The sequence below is a fragment of the Pseudophryne corroboree genome, chromosome 11 (genome assembly GCF_028390025.1).
Source record: "Pseudophryne corroboree isolate aPseCor3 chromosome 11, aPseCor3.hap2, whole genome shotgun sequence".
NCBI classification, from domain to species: Eukaryota; Metazoa; Chordata; class Amphibia; order Anura; family Myobatrachidae; genus Pseudophryne; species Pseudophryne corroboree.
Window position 1 is genome coordinate 98,187,996 of NC_086454.1, and position 19,309 is coordinate 98,207,304.

Below are 19,309 nucleotides of genomic sequence, written 5' to 3' on the forward strand. Positions count from 1 at the left end.
GGGGTCATCCTTCGTATCTGCTTCAGCGATGTGATCGCAAAATAATTGAAATCGCATCGCTGGATGCCAATTAGCATCCTGGACGGACCCCAGCATGCTACAGAAACGATTGCAGATTCTGCTTTTAAGCAGAATATGCAAACCAACCTAAATAGGGTCCTATGTCACTACTATTGCCATCGCATTCAGTGATATACAGGAATTATGACTTACAAGTAAAACTAGTACAAAAACATTTCTAAGGATTGCGTGTGGTGTGATATGGGAGAAGGTCCATGGGGGGGTGACACCATGAGTTACCACACCGGGTGACACCAACCCTAGTGACGCCTCTGCCAGTGATATTGCCGTATAAGTCCAGTGAAACTGCCATATATGTCCAGCGGTACTGCCGTATAATCCAGTGATAGTGGCGTATATGTCCTGTTTTACTGCCATATAATTCCAGTGATACTGCCGTATATGTCCAGTGGTTCTGCCGTATAAATCCAGTGGTACTACCGTATAAATCCAGTCCAGTGGTACTGCCATATAATTCTGGTGAGACTGCCGTATATGTCCAGTGGTACTGCCGTATAAATCCAGTGGTACTGCCGTATAAATCCAGTCCAGTTATACTGCTGTATAAGTCTAGTGATATTGCCATATATGTCCAGTGGTACTACCCTATAAATCTGCCATATATGTCCGGTAGTACTGCCATATAATTCCAGTGATACTGCCGTGTAAGTCCAGTGGTACTGCCATATAATTCCAGTGGTACTGCCGTATATGTCCAGTGGTACTGCCATATAAATCCAGTGGTACTGCTGTATAAATCCAGTCCAGTGATACTGCCGTATAAGTTCAGTGGTGCTGTCCTGTGCTGTATATTATTTACTCCAAATAAAGGGGTTATTAATATTTAATCCAAATAATTTTCACAGGGTTCGCCCTGTGTGGTGTAGAGGTACGCTCTCCTGTGCCGCATATTGTTATATAACTCCAGAAAAATAATGGAGAACAAAAATTTGGAGGATAAAATAAGGAAAGCTCAATAACCACTTCCTCCTAATGCTGAAGCTGCTGCTACTAGTCATGACATAGATGATGAAATGCCATCAACGTTGTCTGTCAAGGCCGATGCCCAATGTCATAGTAGAGGTCATGTAAAATCCAAAAAAGCCAAAGTTCAGTAAAATGACCCAAAAAATTAAATGTAAATGGTCTAAGGAGAAATGTAAACTTGCCAATATGCCATTTGCGACATGGAGTGGCATGGAACGGCTAAGGCCCTGGCCTATGTTCATGACTAGTGGTTCAGCTTCACCTGACGATGGAAGCCCTCATCCTCCCGCTAGAAAAATTAAGAGTTAAGCTGGCAAAAGCACAGCAAAGAACTGTGCGTTCTAAGATGGTATCACAAATCCCCAAGGAGAGTCCAAGTGTGTCGGCGGTTGCGATGCCTGACCTTCCCAACACTGGATGGGAAGAGGTGGCTCCTTCCACCATCTGCACGCCCTCTGCAATTGAAGATGTCACTGTTGAAGTACACCAGGATGAGGATATGAGTGTTGCTGGCGCTGAGGAGGAAGTTGACGAGGAGGATTCTGATGGTGATGTGGTTTGTTTAAATCAGGCACCAGGGGAGACAGTTGTTGTCCGTGGGATGAATAAGCCCATTTGTCATGCCTGGGTAAAATACCAAAAAAGCCACCTCTTCTGTGTGGAATTATTTCTCCACAAATCCGGACAACAGGTGTCAAGCCGTGTGTTGTCTTTGTCAATCCGTAATAAGTAGGGGTAAGGACGTTAACCACCTAGGAACATCCTCTCATACGTCACCTGCAGCGCATTCATCAGAAGTCATTGTCAAGCTCAGAAACTTTGGGTAAGAGCATAACCCGTCCACTGACACCTAAATCCCTTCTTCCTCTTGTACCCAAGCTCCTGCAAGCCACAGCACCAACTCCCTCAAAATCAATTTCCTCCTCAGTCAGGAAGGTCAGTAGTCCTGCAGGCCATGTCACTGGTATGACTGACGAGTCCTCTCCTAACCGGGATTCCTCTGGAGGATCCTTGAGTGGTACGCCTACTATTGCTGCTGCCGCTGCTGCTGCTGCTGTTGCTGCTGCTGGGAGTCAATCGTCATCCCAGAGGGGAAGTCGGAAGACCGCTTGTATTACTTCAACTAAGCAATTGACTGTCCAACAGTCCATTGCGAGGAAGATTAAATATGACAGCAGTCATCCTGTTGCAAAGCAGATAACTGAGGCCTTGACAGCTATGTTGGTGTTAGACATGCATCCGGTATCCGCCATTAAGAAAAGTGTCCTCGGTGTCCTGAAAAATACGGTTGTACTCAGTGTCCACAAGTGAAGCAGGGAAAACTAAGCACTACATGACTGTGACAGCCCACTGGGTAGATGTCTTGCCTCCCGCAGCAACAAAAGCAACGGCACCAGTAGCAGCATCTCACAAATGCAAGCTCGTTCCTAGGCAGGCTACGCTGTGTATCACCGGTTTCCGTAAGAGGCACACCGCTGACAACCTCTTAAGGAAACTGAGAGACATCATCGCACAATGGCTTACCCCACTTAGATTCTCCTGGGGATTTGTGATATCGGACAATACCACCAATATTGTGCGTGCATTACATCTGGGCAAATTCCAGCACGTCCCATGTTTTGCACATACAATTAATTTGGTGGTGCAGAATTTTTTTTTAAATTACAGGGCCATGCAGGAGATGCTGTCGGTGGCCCGACAAATTGCGGGCCACTTTCGGCATTCAGCCACCGCGTGCCAAAGACCTGAGCACAATCAAACACTCCTGAACCTGCCCTGCCAACACCTGAAGCAAGAGGTGGTAACGAGGTGTAATTCATCACTCTATATGCATCAAGGATGGAGGAGCAGCAAAAGGCCATTCAAGCCTACACATTCACCTATGATATAGGCAAAGAAGGGGGAATGCACCTGACTCAAGCGCAGTGAAGAATGATTTCCGTCTTGTGCAAGGTTCTCCAACCCTTCGAACTTGCCACATGTGAAGTCAGTTCAGACACTGCCAGCTTGAGTCAGGTCATTCCCCTCATCAGGCTTTTGCAGAAGCAGCTGGAGAAATTGAAGGAGGAGCTAATACGAAGCGATTCCGCTAAGTATGTGGGACTTGTGGATGGAGCCCTTCATTTGCTTTGCCAGGATTCAAGGGTTGTCAATCTGCTGAAATCAGAGCACTACATTTTGGCCACCGTGGTCGATCCTAGGTTTAAAGCCTACGTTGTATCTCTCTTTCCAGCAGACACAAGTCTGCAGCGGTTCAAAGACCTGCTGGTGAGACAATTGTCAACTCAAGCAGAACATGACCCATCAACAGCTCCTCCTTCATTTTCCCCCGCAACAGGGAGTGCGAAGAAAAGGATAACATTTCCGAGCACACCCGCTGGCGGTGATGCACGGCAGTCAGGAGCAAGTGCGGACATCTGGTCCGGACTGAAGGACCTGCCAACAATTACTGACATGTCTACTACTGTCACTGCATATGATGCTGTCACCATTGAAAGAATGGTGGAGGATTATATGGGTGACAGCATCCAAGTAGGCATGTCAAACAGTACGTATATATACTGGCAGGAAAAAGAGGCAATTTGGAGGCCCTTGCACAAACTGACTTTATTTTACCTAAGTTGCCCCACCCTCCAGTGTGTACTCTCAAAGAGTGTTTAGTGCATCCAGTCACCTTGTCAGCGATCGGCGCAGGAGGTTACTTCCAGAAAATGTGGAGAAGATGATGTTCATCAAAATGAATTATAAATTCCTCCAGATATACATTTACCAGCAATTGCCTCCAGAAAGTACACAGGGACCTGTGATGGTGGATTCCAGTGGGGACGAATTAATAATCTGTGAGGAGGAGGAGGAGGATGTACACGCTGAAAGGGGTGAGGAATCGGAGGATGAGGATGACATCTTGCCTCTTTAGAGCCAGTTTGTGCAAGGAGAGATGAATTGCCTCTTTTTTGGTAGGGGGATTAATTTCTTCTTTTTTTTGTGGGGGCCCAAACAAACCAATAATTTCAGTCACAGCCCTGTGGCTGAAATGATTGGTTTGTTAAAGTGTGCATGTCCTGTTTATACAACATAACGGTGGGTGGGAGGGCCCAAGGACAATTCCATTTTGCACTTCTTATCTTTTTCTTTGCATCATGTGCTGTTTGGGGCCTAGTTTTTAAAACTGCCATCCTGTCTGACACTGCAGTGCCGCACCTAGATGGGCCAGGTGTTTGTGTCGCACACTTGTGTCGCTTAGCTTAGTCACCCAGCCACCTCGATGCACCTCTTTTTATTCTTTGCACGATGTGCTCTTTGGGGCCTAGTTTTTAAAACTGCCATCCTGTCTACCACTGCAGTGCCACTCCTAGATGGGCCAGGTGTTTGTGCTGCCCACTTGGGTCATTTAGCTTAGTCACCCAGCGACCTCGGTGCACACGAGCGAGGATCCAGATCAAAAACCTAAACACGAAAAGTATCCGCCGCACATCTCTAGTTCAAACTGAAATCTAAATTGCAGTGTAAAAATAAAGCAGGCAGCATTTACTCTGCACAGAAGCAAAATATCCGACCCAAATCTAACTCTCTCTGCAAATGTTATATCTGCCACACTTGCAGTGCACATTGGTGGTCATTCCGAGTTGTTCGCTAGCTGTTTTCGGTCGCTGTGCAGCGATCAGGCAAAATATCAGCAATTCTACGCATGCGTATGCGGCGCAATGCGCACGCGCAGCGTACTTTCACAGCAGCCGATGCAGTTTCACACAAGGTCTAGCGACGCTTTTCATTTGCACTGCTGGCCGCAGAGTGATTGACAGGAAGTGGGTGTTTCTGGGAGGTAACTGACCGTTTTCGGGGAGTATGTGTAAAAACGCAGGCGTGTCACATACAAACGCAGGCGTGCCTTGGGAAACGCAGGCATGTCTGGCCGAACGCAGGGCGTGTTCGTGACATCAAAACAGGAACTAAACAGTCTGAAGTGATCACAAGCTAGGAGTAGGTCTCGAGCTGCTCAGAAACTGCACAATCTTTTTTTGTTTCAGCGCTGCGAACCTTTCGTTCGCACTTCTGCTCAGCTAAGATACACTCCCAGACTGCGGCGGCTTAGCGTTTGCACGGCTGCTAAAAGCAGCTAGCGAGCGAACAACTCGGAATGAGGGCCATTGTTTTGGCCAACTGCTAACAAATTTGGTGCTACGATCAGGTCTGAATTACCCCCATGGTTTTGCCCATTAGAGAACAAATTTGCTGCTGCAATCAGGTCTGAATTAGGCCCCTACACAACAAGCAGGAGATCAGCTAATCTATAAACGGGAAATCTCTGCTGCAAATCTGCAGTCAGAGAATGATGTGTTCCCAACACCTAGGAATTGCAGAGCTGTCCCTGTACAAAGACAAGTAATTAGGATGTGACTCATGCTTGTGCCAGATAAAAATAGCTAGTGCTGATTCCAGGGGTCTCCACAATTATTAACCAATAGCTGTTGGTTAGCAGTAGTTGCCGACATTCAAATAGAATTTTGAAAGGCACCTGTTGCTAAGTAGCTGCATGTAAAGACGTCACGTGATTTAGTCATGGCAAACATACTTTAACACGCCTAATAATAACATGGTCACCAAGTGTGATTATAATGCTTCGTCCGGGTATGTAAACACTTTAATAAGCATAAATGTATCGGCTGGATTGAAAATGCAGCCGTCGGGATGTCAGAATACCAACCGCAGCATCCCAACAGTGATAATCCCGACAGGGGGACTGTAAGTATACTTACTTTCCCCCAATTGTGCTGCATATTTTCCTGATATACCAAAGATAAAGCTTTCCTTAGCAATATCAAATTCTCCAGTAAAACTTACATTGCAATGGGTCTAGCCATTGGTTATTTACCCTATTTGCCTACTTCATACCTACTCTCCTGGAAGCTGCGGGAGACTTTTGATTTTTCGGTCAGTCCCCCCCCCCCTCCCACAGAAGAGTTGCAACATCTCCCACATCCACTTCCCAGTAAAGTGGGCAGGACGGTGAAATAAACTGGGAACCGCCTGTACATAGGAAGGGAGCCGGACTAAAATGATGAGAAATTATTTGCACTATTTTAGCTCCACCCCCTCCACACGGACCCATATTTTGTCAAGCCAGGGGCGGGTCCTAATGATGTCGAAGTCCAGTCCCGCCCACCTGAAGTGCCATGCAGCATCTGCTCCCTGGGCGTCTCTCGGATAGGAGTGCTACATCTGAGAGGCGTGTCATAAAACTGACTTGCATCCAAATGTAAAGGGGGGTACACACGGAGAGATCCGTGCTTACATTCTAAGCAATCTGACTTGATTGCTTAGAACTTAAGCACAGATCTCTCTGTGTGTATCCCCTACAGCAATAGCGAAGCGCGCCCCCGCAAGTCGCTATCGCCGGTACTAGCTTGGCCAATCTAGCAGGTCGCTCATTTGAGCGCTGGGTGAAAGTAGCACCCTCCCCCCCCCAGGCCCCTCACACCTCGCTCAGCACACATTGCGCTGTGCTGAGCAGGGGGAGAGATATGTGCTGAGCGTTCGTGCAAGATCGCTCAGCACACATCTCTGGGGAAATCTCCCCGTGTGTACGGCCCTTTAATGAGCCCCAAAGCAGTTAGTTAGATCTACTGGCTGATGAAAAGGCACTGATACTTTTCAGGATTGCTTGTGTTTTGTGTTTTACAAGTGGTTCCTTATGAGTGGCCACGAGAAACCTTATTTAAAAGAGCATGTAGTCATAGGGATCATTGGGCCTAATTCAAGGTTGATTGCAAAACAACATTTTCCTCTAATGGGCAAAACCATGTGCACTGCAGGGGGGACAGATATAATGTGCAGAGAAAGGTAGATTTTGTGGGTTATTTTGTTTCTGTGCAAGGTAAATACTGGCTGCTTTATTTTTACACTGCAATGTAGATTTCAGTTTGAACACACCCCACCCAAATCTAACTCTCTCTGCACATGTTGTATCTGCCCCACCTGCAGTGCACATGGTTTTGCCCATTAGCTAACAAATTTGCTGTAGCGATCAGATATGAATTAGGGCCATGGTTTTGCCCATTAGAGGAAAATGTTGTGTTGCAAGTAACCTTGAATTAGTCCCTTTGTGCATTATAACAATGCAGAGAAATGGCACTGATGCTCTCAAATAATAATAATTTGAATGTATATCTCTCTGATTTATTTTTTCCTCCGATAATACAACAGCTATATAATGGGTTAAGGTGCAATCAGGGAGATTGCTAGACTCTTCAGGGAGTCAGGGAGATTGCTGCTATTTCAGGGAGTCTCCAAGACAGAGCCGGCCCAAACCAATATGATGCCCTAGGCAAGATTTTGGCTGATGCCTCCTAGCACCACCGCTAGTTCCGCATATTACCCTGCACCATCACCCCTCACTCATAGCAGTCCTTATTTTGGTGTACTTACCCCTATGTTTTAAATAGGAACAGTGCGCACATTCGGCACACAGCTCAAAATGGGGTGTGTTTTTTCTGGCAAAGGGCATGGCCAAACAATAGTACCCCCAATTCAAATTACGCCACAGTACTGCAACTTTATTCAAATTTTACCATGCGATAGTGTCCCTAATTCACGTTACCTCACACAGTAGTACCATTTTACCTTATAAACGTTACTCCTCACAGTAGTGCCTCTTATTCACATTACATCACACTGAATTGCTCCTTATTCACATTACACCACACCATATTGCTCTTTATTCACATTAGACCACACAGTAGTACCCTTTCTATACATAACTCCACACAGTAGAGCAACTTATACACAAAATGCCACACATTAGTAATGCCTTTATACACATCATACCACACAGTAATACACACATAAAACACACATTATTAATGCTCTCGTATACATAATGACACATATAGTGCCCCTTACACATTTGCTGCACATTATTAATGCATTTATACACATGACATGCATAATGCCCCTATTGCACAACCAGCCCACTCACACACAGCACTCACACGGCCACTAACACTGTGACCTCTGCCTTTGCTTACATACAGATGTGTCCTTATAATTCTTGCCTCAATGCACTGGCAGCACTGCTAACGTTGGGCGCCTTTTTTTGATGAAAATGCATCTTATTTGCATTGCTATGTGGCTAAGATGCACAGGGATCTTCTGCTGATTAAAATAATATGTGCAATGCCTATATACATACCCTCCAGCTGTACCTTTTTAGCAGGTACAGTACATTTTTTTTATGGTTTGTACCGATTTTTGTTTCTCCAAACTGCCATTGAAAGTATCGGAAAAGGGGCGTGGCCCAATTTACCCGAGGCCAGGCCTCCTTTTCTAATTTGTACCGATTTTTATGTGTAAAATGTTGGAGGGTATGTATATACTGTGTTTTTGACTGTGTCTGCATCTGCATACAAAATGCTATACCAGTGCCGTAACTAGACATTTTAGCGCTGTGTGCCAAAAATTGCATCAGCCCCCCCCCCTTTTATGTAAAATAGGGGCAGTGGCTTCTCTGGCTTCACGGGGAAGGGGTGTGGCCACAAAATAATACCAATTCATATTACGGTCACACGCCAGGGGCAGCGGCCGCCGCGCTTACCCCTGCGTGGCTGCTGGTCCGTTTGGCGGTCCCCACCTCCGGCGGTCCTCGGGTCCCGGCGTCTGGCTGGCGCGGCTCCCCGCGGTTCCCCGGAGCGTCACGTGGGCGGGGAGCGGGTGACGTCACTAACCCGCTTCACCAATCCAGTAGAGGCGGGAGATTCAAAACCAGACGCCGGGCAGAGCCTCGGCGCCTGAGTATCATCTCTTATCTGAAGTGGATGCCAGAGCTCACGTACGCAGTGTGTTTCCCAGCAGCTATACTCCAGTGCTTCCAGCATTCAGGGTGCCCTCCTGCAGCACAGTCTCCAGTGATCCTAGCAACTAGTGTGTTCCTCTGCAGTGCAGTTGCCAGCGCTCCCTGGATTCAGCATGACCTGCGGGCTGAACCAACTTTAGTGTTTCCAGCATTTAGTGTCTTTCACCATCGCTTACAAGTTCTTCATTCATCAGTGTCTTTAAACATCGCTCACAAATTCTTCAGTGTCTTTCATCATCGCTCACAAGTTCTTCATTCATCAGTGTCTTCAAAACATCGCTCACAAATTCTTCAGTGTCTTTCATCATCGCTCACAAGTTCTTCATTCATCAGTGTCTTTAAACATCGCTCACAAATTCTTCAATGTCTTTCATCATCGCTCACAAGTTCTTCATTCATCAGTGTCTTCAAACATCGCACACAAATTCTTCAGTGTCTTTCACCATCGCTCACAAGTTCTTCATTCATCAGTGTCTTTAAACATCGCTCACAAATTCTTCAGTGTCTTTCATCATCGCTCAAAAGTTCTTCATTCATCAGTGTCTTCAAAACATCGCTCACAAATTATTCAGTGTCTTTCATCATCGCTCACAAGTTCTTCATTCATCAGTGTCTTTAAACATTGCTCACAAATTCTTCAGTGTCTTTCACCATCGCTCACAAGTTCTTCATTCATCAGTGCCTTTAAACATTGCTCACAAATTCTCCAGTAGCCTTTGACATTGCCCACAAGTTTTCTTTCTTCCATGTGTCGCTGTATTGCTCCCTTCCCATAATAAAGTTCCTCAGCATTTTTCACCAATCCTAACTATCAGAGTCTTGTATGAGGAAAACCTATATCCGACCATCTCTGTTCTGACCCAGCTGTGGTTCCTCTTCCCGACCATCGGAAGAACCCCCGAGTTCACAACATCCCCAACCCAGGTCAGTGACAATTACGGTGCACAGTAGTCTCCATTATTCAAATTACGCCGCACAGTAGCAACACTACACCAGGTAGAGCCATTTTTACACATTACGGCAGACAGCGTCCACTTTTTTACACATTACGGCAAGCAGCGTCCCCTTTTTAAACATTAAGGCAGACAGCGTCCCCTTTTTACACTTTTACGGCAGACAGCGTCCCCTTTTTTACACATTACGGCAGACAGTGTCCCCTTTTTACACATTACGGCAGACAGCGTCCATTTTTTTTACACATTACGGCAGACAGTGTCCCCTTTTTACACATTAAGGCAGACAGCGTCCACTTTTTACACTTTTACGGCAGACAGCGTCCCCTTTTTAAACATTAAGGCAGACAGCGTCCCCTTTTTACACATTACGGCAGACAGCGTCCATTTTTTTTACACATTACGGCAGACAGTGTCCCCTTTTTACACATTAAGGCAGACAGCGTCCACTTTTTTACACATTACGGCAGATAGTCCCCCATTTTACACTTTTACGGCAGACAGCGTCCCCTTTTTTACACATTACGGCAGACAGCGTCTCCTTTTTAAACATTAAGGCAGACAGCGTCCCCTTTTTACACTTTTACAGCAGACAGCGTCCCCCTTTTTTACACATTACGTCAGACAGCGTCTCCTTTTTAAACATTAAGCCAGACAGCATCCCCTTTTTAATCATTAAGGCAGACAGCGTTCCCTTTTTACACTTTTACGGCAGACAGCGTCCCCTATTTTACACATTACGGCAGACAGTGTCCCCTTTTTACACATTACGGCAGACAGCGTCCCCTTTTTTACACATTACGGCAGACAGTCCTCTTTTTTTACACATTACGGCAGACAGCGCCCCCTTATTACACACACACACACACACACACACACACACACACACACACACACCCTGACAGGGCACTTACAGAAATCCGCCTGTGTCCCGTTTCCCACCGCCGCTGCTGCTGTCTCTTGCTGGCGGCACCACCTGTGTCAAGCTGACGGCGCTGCCTGTGTCCCGTCACCCACCGCCACTGCTGCTGTCTCTCGCTGGCGGCGCCGCCTGTGTCAAGCTGACGGCGCCGCCTGTGTCCCATCACCCACCGCCGCTGCTGCTTTCTCTCATTGGCGGCGCCGCCTGTGTCCCGTCAGCCATCGCCGCTGCTGCTGCTTTAAAAGACCGGGGAGCTAGCGGCAGCACTGAGATTAGTGTCTGCCAGGGAGAGACACGCGGCGCCACCGCCGGCAGTATGCACTATGGAGTCTGTGGCCATGCAGGTGTGCTGCAAGATGGTTCGGGGCATTTGCGCTGTGGGCAAGGCACCATCGGCACACACCTAGTTACGGCACTGTGCTACACACAGAATACAGGCATGCCACATATCATTTTAATCAGCAGAAGCTACTGGTGCCCCCAGGTATACCAAATGCCTAAGGCATTTGCCTATTTGTCTATGCCTAGAGCCGGTTCTGCTCCAAGACAATGGGGATAATTCTGAGTTGATCGCAGCAGCAAGTTTGTTAGCAATTGGGCAAAACCATGTGCACTGTAGGGGGTGCAGATATAACGTGCAGAGAGAGTTAGATTTGGGTGGGTTATTTTGTTTCTGTGCAGGGTAAATACTGGCTGCTTTATTTTTACACTGCAATTTAGATTTCAGTTTGAATACACCACACCCAAATCCAACTCTCTCTGCACATGTTATATCTGCCCCTCCTGAAGTGCACATGGGCCCTCATTCCGAGTTGTTCGCTCGCTAGCTGCTTTTAGCAGCATTGCACACGCTAAGCCGCCGCCCTCTGGGAGTGTTTTTTAGCTTAGCAGAATTGCGAACGATAGATTAGCAGAATTGCGAATAGAAATTTCTTAGCAGTTTCTGAGTAGCTCCAGACTTACTCCTACATTGCGATCAGTTCAGTCAGTTTCGTTCCTGGTTTGACGTCACAAACACACCCAGCGTTCGCCCAGACACTCCCCCGTTTCTTCAGACACTCCCGCGTTTTCCCCAGAAACGCCAGCGTTTTTTCGCACACTCCCAGAAAACGGCCAGTTTCCGCCCAGAAACACCCACTTCCTGTCAATCACACTACGATCACCAGAACTATGAAAAATCCTCGTTATGCCGTGAGTAAAATACCTAACTTTTGTGTAAAATAACCAAGCGCATGCGCTCTGCGAACCTTGCGCATGCGCAGTAAGCGACTAATCGCAGTATAGCGAAAATCGGAAACGAGCGAACAACTCGGAATGACCCCCTAGGTTTTGCCCAACTGCTAACAAAATTGCTGCTGTGATCAACTCAGAATTAGGCCCAATGGGGGTAATTCCAAGTTGATCGCAGCAGGAATTTTGTTAGCAGTTGGGCAAAACCATGTGCACTGCAGGGGAGGCAGATATAACATGTGCAGAGAGAGTTAGATTTGCGTGGGTTATTTTGTTTCTGTGCAGGGTAAATACTGGCTGCTTTATTTTTACACTGCAATTTAGATTGCAGATTGAACACACCACACCCAAATCTAACTCTCTCTGCACATGTTAAATCTGCCTCCCCTGCAGTGCACATGGTTTTGCCCAACTGCTAAAAAATTTCCTGCTGCGATCAGGAATTACCCCCAATGTTGTATAGTACCATACCCTCCAAAATTGCAGAGCCAGGAATCGGTACAAAAAATGAAAGGGGGCGTGACCTGCGGCACTGCCGTTTAACTCTATGGGACTACCGGAGACGCTGAACCCAGTACAAGGCCCCTTTTGGACAGTACAGACCATAAAAAAACGGTATTGTACCTTGCAAAAAGTTACAGTTGGAGGGTATGGTATACCTGTAAACTTTGTTACTAATTTACAGCTAGAACAGAGGTAAAATAACCTTACCCTAGCTTTCTGTTGTTGAAATACAGATCCCATTATATGACTTTCATGGGCATGCTGAGGCTTGTAGTTGCAAAGCCTGAACTAGAAGCCTGAACTAGTATAATCCTTAAATATAACGTAATATGTTTCTTTGATTCATTGAACTCACAATCTCTCTGAATGATTGCATTACACTAAATTTGTTTACCACACTTGGCAAGTCTGAGTTATAGTCTGTCCAGTTTCCTGTGCTTTATTGGCCTGAGATAAACTGGTTAATACATTATAGTTGAGTAAAACACAGTCCTGTGTCAGGAGTTATAAAAACGCCTGATAGCTTTACACTAAGAGACATATTTAATAAACCACAGGGTTTATATGGCTAATTAGCGTGTCACGCAGGGAAAGGCTATTCAATTAAATAGCTGTTTCCCTCCAATGAAAATCAGAGATTAATGTGCGGAAACTGCAGAATCAATGGGTTTTCCTTTCCCCCCAATGGTGCCTTTTTCTCTCGGGTTTTTTCCTTGCAGCTCCTGAAGCTGTGAGGAAAAGTACACATGCGGTAATTCACGCTAATTGAATTGACCCGATGCAATAATTAGTTGCTGTGTAAATCCCACAGCTAATTGAATATGCCCATTAGGGTTAGACTTATTAAACATGAGTCTTTCAAATGTACAGACTACCTTGCATGCTGCATTTAGCGTTCCACAAGTCCATAGGGAGGGGTGTGCAAGTTGAGCCGTCGCGCAGAGAACAGAGCCCTGAGGGTGACCCCAACATCTGCTAGCAGAGTGTCTGGAACAGTACCCTGTGGCCAGTGGCTTTGTGTCAGTGCTGCTCAGAGTTTACTAAGGAAGGACAGTTCTACACATTCTCCTGCCATGTAATATCACAATATCAGGGCCAGCATGGGGCAGCAGTGTGCCCTGCTCCAGCGCTGGCGTTCCAAGTATGCGGTACCTTGCCTTGGGGTGTTAACAGGCAAGTGCAATACAGTATGGGCCTGCAGCAGTCATATGAGTTACACGGATCTTGAATTTCAAATACGTTAGCAGCAAGACATAGAAGCTGGCTAATAAAAAGGATTAGGGGTGGTCCAGTGGCGCCATGGCCGGCATCATGACATCACTGGAGTCCGCGTCCAATCACAGACAGGTGGGGATGTGGCTTTGCAGCCATTCCCTCACTGTCACTGCTGCCAGGACCTGCCACTGAAATTTCGGACCCTCCAGACCTGCCGTGGACCCCCGGGACCCTATATGATGCGCTGGACCCGCCGTGGACCCCCAGGACCCATCCAGATAACAGATATTCTGTTATCCGGAAAAATCCCATATCCGGAATGCTCCTGGTCCTGAGCATTCCGGAAATGGGATACTCCACCTGTAATACCATTATTAACCATATTACTACAGTATATTACAACCAATAAAATAAAATTATTGTCGATAACCAAAATGTTCTGACAAATTGACATTATCCAGAGCAGAGAATCAGCTCATACAGGCAGCACACGGAAAAGTTATTAGTATTCAGAACACAATTGCCTTTGATAGCGTCTTTTCTGAACAGAATGATCTCATTACATTGTTGTGGTTTTTTTTATTTTTTTACATATTGTATTAAATAAGTTGCAAGACATTTTTTTATACCTCCAAAAGGCTTTTCTCTTTACAGTGTAAATATGCCCACGTGGTCAGACCAACCCTTATATAAACATGTGGTTTTATCTAATTGATCACATATCAGTGGTGTGCAGTCCAGACAACCAATCTATATATATCTAAACGTGAAAGCCCTCACTCACTCACTCACTCACTCACTCACTCACTCACTCACTCACTTCCCGATATGTGAGGAAGCAGAAATGTAACATAGGTATTCTTCAGGTTAGAGAGAGTTAGATTTGGGTGGGGTGTGTTCAAACTGAAATCTAAATTGCAGTGTAAAAATAAATGTGTCGACCTTTTAACTGTCGGCCTAGCATCCAGATACCGCATATACTGGGAACTGTGTAAAATGAAAAGTTGTGCCTACACAGAGATCAGTATTGATCCGCATAGCCCGGTGCGAGAGCCAGTGGCGTAACTACTGCCCCCGCAGCCCTCGCGGTGGCTTGGAGGCGCAGGGCTGCGGGGCACCGTCACTGATTTAGCGCAGATTGATATGCGGACGAGCCATCCGCATGTCAATCTGCTGTCTCCTCTCCCTCCTTCCCTCCGCTGCTGTGATGGAGGGACACGGAGGGCACAGCGCGCGCCTCTCCTGTGTCCCTCCTGCGTCTCCGGCGGGTCTATTAAATGAAGTGCCCGTTCGTGAGCTCTGATTGGCTCACGAACTGGCACTTCATTTAACAGACCCGCCGGAGACGCAGGAAGGACACAGGAAAGGCGCGCTCTGTGCCCTCCGTGTCCCTCCATCACAAAACAGCGGAGGAGCAGGGGGGGGGGGGGAGAGATTAACTGGCACCGGGGGAGCATATTCGCACAGGGGGAGCATATTTTGCACTTCGGGGGGCATATGTGGCACTGAGGGGGCATATGTTGCACTGGGGGGGGTATATGTGTACCTGGCACATGGGGGGGGGTATATTTGGCACTGGGGGCATGTGAGTACCTGGCACTGTGGGGGAATATCTGGCACTGGGGCATATGTGGCACTGGGAGCACAGCCCTAGCAACAAGCACTACCCCCTAGCAACGAGCATGACACCCAGTGCATGAAACCCCTGGCAACGAGCATGACACCCAGTGCATGAAACCCCTGGCAACGAGCATGACACCCTGAGCATGAAAACCCCTGGCACCGTGCATGGAACCAAGAGCATGAAACCCCTGGCAACGAGCATTACACCCAGTGCATGAAACCCCTGGCAACGAGCATGACACCCTGAGCATGAAAACCCCTGGCACCGTGCATGGAACCAAGAGCATGAAACCCCTGGCAACGAGCATTACACCCAGTGCATGAAACCCCTGGCAACGAGCATGACACCCAGTGCATGAAACCCCTGTCAACGAGCATGACACCCTGAGCATGAAAACCCCTGGCACCGTGCATGGAACCAAGAGCATGAAACCCCTGGCAACGAGCAGGTAATTTAAAAGTAATTAGAAGCCTTACTGTAGGACTTAATGTGTAATGGGCATTACGGTGTGTGGCATAATGTATCACGGACATTGTGGTGTGTGTCATAATGTGTCACAGGCATTACGGTGTATGGCATACTATATCACGGGCATTGTGGTATGTGGTATAATGTCTCAGGGGCATTGCAGTGTGGCATAATGTCTAACGGGCATTGCGGTGTGTGGCATAGGGTATAACGGGCATTGCGGTATGTTTCATAGGCATTACGGTGTGTGGTATACAATATCACGGCATTGTAGTATGTGGTATAATGTCTCAGGGTCATTGCAGTGTGTGGCATAATGTATCACGGACATTGCGGTGTGTGTCATAATGTGTCAGGCATTACGGTGTGTTGTATACTATATCACGGGCATTGTGGTATGTGGTATAATGTCTCAGGGTCATTGCGGTGTGTGTCATAATGTGTCACAGACATTGTATGTGCTATAATGTATCAGGGGCATTGCAGTGTGTAGCATAATGTATAACGGGCATTGCGATTCCTATCATAATGTGTCACAGGCATTACGGTGTGTGGCATAATGTGTCGGGGGCATTATGGTGTGTGCATATTATGTCATGTGCATTATTGTGTGTGGCATAATGTCTAAGGGCCATTGCAGTATGTAGGATAATGTATACTGGGCATTACTATAAGGAGGAAAAATGACAAATAATGTAAGGGGCATGAATCAGGATTATTTTTCTTTCCTGTGGTGGCCAACGTCTGGGCGTGCAGGTTGCAAAACTGGGGTATAAGGTAGTCTTTTCCTGCAATGCCACGCCCCTTTAAGCGAAGCCACGCCCATTTCAACAAAGTCACACCCCTTTTTTGCGCCGAGCGCATGTTTATCCCTCTACTAGTGCCAATTATGGGGGATGGGGGATGGGGGGGGCGCCGGAGAATTTTTTGGCTTGGGGGAGAAAAAATTCTAGTTACGCCACTGGCGAGAGCGCTCTGATAATAATGGCGCACACCAGCTCTTTTCTGTTTTACAACCTGTCGCCCTCGGTTGAAGCTCTGAGTGGTAAATTTACTAATTTGGGGGTCTTTTTTAGAACTGGTGATGTTGCCCATAGCAACTAATCAAATTCTACTTAACATTTATCTATCTGCTGCTAGAAGATGATAGATAGAATCTGATTGGCTGCTATGTGCAACGTCACCAGTTCTAAAAAAAAACCCCACCCAGCTTAGTAAATTTACCCCTGTGTGTCAAATGGTGGATAATAAGACCGAGCTTGATCTTACTGCCTACTTGACTATTTTTAGCCCCTCCCCTCCAATTAAGGTGGCAAGCCCCTGACCATATTGTGCAACGCTGCCAGTCGTCATTGAGCGCTTGCCCTTTTTACTTGGGAAGTGGGCGGACTCAGGAGTGTTCCCTGTGCTCCCGGCAGTCTGCCCTCTGATGAGGTGATCCTTGCCGACTCCATTATGTGCTCTCCAGGAGGGTGCTCAGAGGGGAGATGCAGCAATCAATGTGGGTGCGGGGCTGGGCACTTCTTGTCATGAGGCCCTGCTCCCTTGTGGCATAATGCTGCAGAACACAAGTCTGATTAGAACTGTTGGGGTGGAGATGGTGCATTTATATGAGAATTGGGTAGTGGGTAGCATGCGGGGGTGTCTACTCCCAGGGCCGTCTTTTCGTATGGGCTCAATGGGCACTTGCCCAAGGGCCTCAGTAGTATAAGGGTCCTATGCTGATAGCTGAGGGTCCGCTCTTTCCAGGGGTACAAGATTTTTGAAAATCGTCCCTGGGGAACCAGAGATATCCAACTTCAAAGCAGTGGTCCCCATCCGAGCCTGTTAATTGCTCTTCCCCCCCAGATATCTCGGGCTCTGTCTGACTTCGAGTAGTTCTGAGGGTATACTCCAAAAGCTGGGACTCTCCACTTTCAATGGACACTGACAGCTTGTCTCTACTATGCCCAGAACCAGAGATATCAGCCTTCCAGCAGCTGGTCCCTGCACCAGCTCCACACGCCTAATATGCAGTTTTATAATTTCGTTGGTGGATTGCTCTGGCTCCTGATCTCTGATCCCCAAGTCCCCAGTACTTCCTGAAAGGTGGAACTTTCTACTTTTATATCCCATTGAAAGCTAAGAAATCTATTTCCAGGAATTTGAGATATCTGCAATCAAGCAAGCTGCCCTCTCACCAGAAAATTATGAATATTAAGCCCACTCCACTATCTACCCCTCCCCTGCATATTAAACACCCCCTACCGCCCTGGAAGTCAAGTACTGGGGCCCTTTCATTCAGCGCAATGCCCCCTTCTACAGTTTAGTGTTCTCCCTCTCACCGCATCTCCCACCATCTGTGCAGTAAAGGAGTAATTAGCAAAAATTACTGCTCCAGGTCCTACATGCTGAGTGGAAGATAGAACACCCACTACCGCCCGCAGGTCATCAAAGCTGCTGCTGATAGCACCCCCCCCCCCACCCCTACTGCTGGAGGATGGGTAGGGGCCCCAGTGCATTGCTGTGCCCAGGGGCCTACACTGCTGTTAAGACGGCCCTGTCTACTCCTTTGGGAGTCTGAGGGAACTCTCATGAATTTGGAAGACAGACAGATGTCCCGTAATGGTAGGCAATAGTAGGCCAACCTGGTTTTGCCCTGTAAATGATTGCCTCTTTAAAAAAACGGGCAGAAAAAGTCCCACACCTTTGGCTTTTCTGTACACTCTATTGATTTCACATTGCATTAGGAACAGACATTGATAGTTAATGGTTTAGAACCATCAATGTTTTTCTCCAATTCTACTGTTCCATTTAATGGCGGTGTTCTGATGTTTGCAGAAGTCATGGTCATCCAATTATAATATACAGTTGAATACAGCTGTTAAAATCTGTCCCGGCCACCGCACAGCCGCTGTTCTCTATTGTGATGCAGAAACTGGGATTCTTGCACAGGCATGAACATGAACACAGCAATGCTTCTTCAATCACAAGGCTTTGATGCAATGTTTAGCTACCATCACATTGCATGATAAGATGTCGGAGGCCGATAGACCATTTGGTGGAGGACTTGTGATGTCTATCCCTTCACTGCATTACAGTGCAAGCTCAGTTTCCTTCCATGCCTATTGCTGGTCTGCCTGTGACACGTATTCACAATGGGGGCTGCTCCTGAGATGGATGCACCTGCACCGCTCTTCCTGCGTGCCACGGCTGCCAGATTACTAGCTTACACCTGTGTATGCAGCAAATCGATGTGCTTGCGTGCATAAGCCTATCCCGCACACTGTTTTTCCGTCCGCAGCCGCATCAGTCTTCATTAATATCTGGGCTTGCATCCACACCGTGCTCTGTGCAAAAGATCCACCTTAAACAGGTGTTCCCACCTATCGAACATGAAGGTCACCATGGACCAGATCTGTGCATTTGCAAGGTCGTAGCCCAGTCACTGCCCAGAAACGCTCATTTCACAGATAGTGTGCCCTGTCGACGGATGGATGTATCCTTGCACGCTAACA